Genomic DNA, 3,333 nt, shown 5'->3' with positions numbered 1-3,333 from the left:
GAAATATGTGGCAAGAAATCAGTTCTTTAGACATTATCAATTATTACTATATATAGTCTCAATGAGATATTTTCCATCCTCTTGATTTTTCCTCCATAGGTAGTTAGACTGAACTTTTTTGAGGAGTGACATTTGGGAGGCTCTGATGTACTGCAGCTTGAAGAAATGGTGGAAAAAGTCAGCTACAAAAGTGAGCATATGGAGGACATCACCATTTATAGCATATGTTTCTTTGCTTTGGACTCTGTTCTATACACACTCAATGACAGTGACAAACAATTTGTAAACATTTGCTGTATTCTTTGTTAGTTTCTTGAGAGCCAAGATTATTTTGCTTTTTTTTTTTTTTTTTTGGCTTTAGTATCACCCATGCCTTGCACAGTATCTGGTATATAGCGGATTCTTAATAAGTGATTATTGGTTGAGGAATTGATTTTTTAATTACTTAAATAATTATTTTTGTCAATAAAAGTTGTAAATTAAAGTTAAAACTTTTATTTTCTTTCTACTCTTTTCTCTCCCCAAACAAAAAACCTTATAACAAATATGCAAAGTCAAGCAAAACAATGTCCAAATTGACCATGTTTTTGTTTACAATGATCTTTTTTTATTACATCAATTATTCTCCTGATTCTACTCACTTATTTCTCTTATCAATTTATACAAATATTCACCAGTTTCTCTGAAATTATACCTTTAATCATTTTTAATCAATAATACTATGCCATTATATTCTTATACTATACTTTTGTCCAGCCATTCCCTGATTGAATTGAGAATTTTCTTAGCTTCTAATCTGGTAAAATATTTATTATAAATATTTTTATTCATATGAAATTTGATATGAAACTTGTAGCACAATTTTTTGTGTTAAAGGATATTCATTGTTTATTGACTTCCTAGATATAGTTTCAAATTGTTTTTCAGTTTATAGCTAAACCAACTTACAGCTTGGTCAACAATATATTAATTTGTCTGTCTTCTCACAACCCCGACAACAATTATCATGTTCCTTATTTAAGTCAACTTCGTCAGTCTGGTAGGTATGAAGTTAAACTTCAAAGTTACTATAATTTGAATTTTTCTAATTACTAGTGATTTGGAAGAGTTATTGATTGCTTGAATTTTTTCTATTCATATCCTTTCTTCATTAAGCAATTAGGATATATTATGCATTATTTGATCAATGGGTCATTGAGCAATTTTCTCTGTTATATCTTTTAGTTATAACATGTGTTTATCTTCATCAGATTATAGATACAGAGTTGGAAAGGACCCCAGAGACCATCTAGCCTAGACCGTCCTTATACAGATGGAGAAAATCATGAATTTAACATTTGCATGAGTCATCTTGTTGCAAAGAGAGCCTTTATGGTAGCATTTTGTTCCATAGAATCTCATTTTAAAATATAATTGAGAACAATAAGCACAGAATTCTGTTATTATGTTTCAATTGAATGAAACCATTACATATAGGTATCATATGAAAATGAGTCTGGTCAACCTTTGATCCAATTACTATGTCTATAACCCAAAGAGATATATCCCAAAGAGATCATAATATTTTACATGAGCAAAAATATTTTTTCTTTAAGTTTTATTAATATCTTTTGTTTTAACATCAGCCATTTTGCAATATTCCTCTCCTCATCCTCCAATCACAGTGAGACTTCCCATGTAACAAGTTAAGCAAAATCAATAGAGGTACATATTCCACACCATTTTATGCAACAGTCATATACAAAGTACTCTAATTCAAGGAAAGAAGAGAAAAGCATTATGGCTTGTTCAATATTGCTTTACAAAAATGAGCTGTTTAAGATTCTTATTTTTTTGGTGTAATTTGTGTATTTGTAGGATAATCATTTTAAAAACTGAATTTAAAATCTTAATTTGATTGAAAACCTACAAATTCTCTCATGATTTACAATCATTTAGCCACTACTCTGCTTAGCTGCCAATCTCTTATCTCTCTCCTCAGCAATTGTAAGACGGATACCCTTTCCTCTGGGAAGAGAGATCCAAGGCTTATTACCTTTGCCAATAACAAAAATGTTTGAAAGCCTAGTGGCAAAACTATTGCCATTGGCATCTTTTACATGAACAACATCAAAAGAGCCAGGATGTTTCTTCCTATTTGTAATCATACCAATTTGACCCAAGTTGGCTCCACCAGTCACCATACATAGGTTTCCAGTATCAAACTTAATGAAATCAGTGATTTTGCCAGCTTCTAAATCAATCTGAACTGTATCATTCACTTTGATGAGGGGATCTGGATAACGGACAGTATGGGAATCATGGGTCACCAGATGGGGAAATACCCTTTGTACCCACAAAGATTTTTCTCACTTTGCATAACTTATATTTAGCCTCCTCAGCTGTGATATGATGAACAGTAAAGTGTCCCTTTGTGTCATATACCAAACAGAAATGTTCCCCTTTCTTCTCAATGCTAATGACATCCTTAAAACCAGCAGGATATGTGATATCAGTGCGGACCTTGCCATCAATCTTGATGAATCACTGCATGCAGATCTTCTTTACTTCATCTCCAGTAAGGGCATACTTGAGCCTGTTTCTCAGGAAGATGATGAGGGGGAGACATTCTCTCAACTTGTGGGGACCTATAGATGGTCTTGGAGCAAATACTCCTGTTAACTTATCCAGCATGCAGTGCTTTGGAGCTGCTACACGTTTCAGATGTTTCTTGGGACCACGAGCCATGGCTACACTAAATCTGGGATAAAGCAGGAAGTTTACTCGACTGCAGGTAGGGTCGGGGACTACTCACTTTAACCCTCTGGGCCTCGGCGTCTTTTCCAGAAGCCCGACCAGCTGGTCCCAGGGTAGCGTGGCAAGAGCTGAGCAAAAATATTAATAGTAGCTCTTTGTGGTGGGAAAATGTGGAGACTGAGGGGATGTCCATCAACTGGGGAATGACTGAACAAGTTGAGGAATATGAATATAATAGAATACTATTATGTAATAAGAAATTATAAATAGTCAAATTTCAGAAGAGCCTGCAAAGACTTGTATAAACTGATACAAAATGAAATGAGCAGAACATGGAAAATAATTTACAGAGTATAAGTGTCACTGTGTGATCAACTGTGAATGACCTAGCTCTTCCAAGAAACACCATGATCTAACACAAAGGACTCACAAAGGAAAAATGTTATTCATATTCAGATAAAATCTGATGACCTCTGAATGCAGATTGAAACATATTTTTATTGTTTTATCCTTTTGTGGATATTTTTCCCTTTTAATCTATTTCTTTTTTCACTACTAAGAATAATATGGAAATAGGTTAGACATGATAGCATATGT

At 33.6% G+C, this 3,333-nt stretch overlaps 1 pseudogene; it reads right to left on the bottom strand.

Moving 5' to 3' along the window:
• Window positions 1–1,814: 1,814 nt before the first annotated feature.
• On the bottom strand, window positions 1,815–2,770 carry LOC141489757 (small ribosomal subunit protein eS4-like; annotated as a pseudogene).
• Between the last annotated feature and the right edge of the window lie 563 nt (window positions 2,771–3,333).

The sequence above is a fragment of the Macrotis lagotis genome, chromosome 5 (assembly GCF_037893015.1).
Source record: "Macrotis lagotis isolate mMagLag1 chromosome 5, bilby.v1.9.chrom.fasta, whole genome shotgun sequence".
Classification (NCBI taxonomy): Eukaryota; Metazoa; Chordata; class Mammalia; order Peramelemorphia; family Peramelidae; genus Macrotis; species Macrotis lagotis.
The sequence above is the reverse complement of the archived record's forward strand: the minus strand, read 5'-3'. Positions and strand labels throughout refer to the sequence as shown.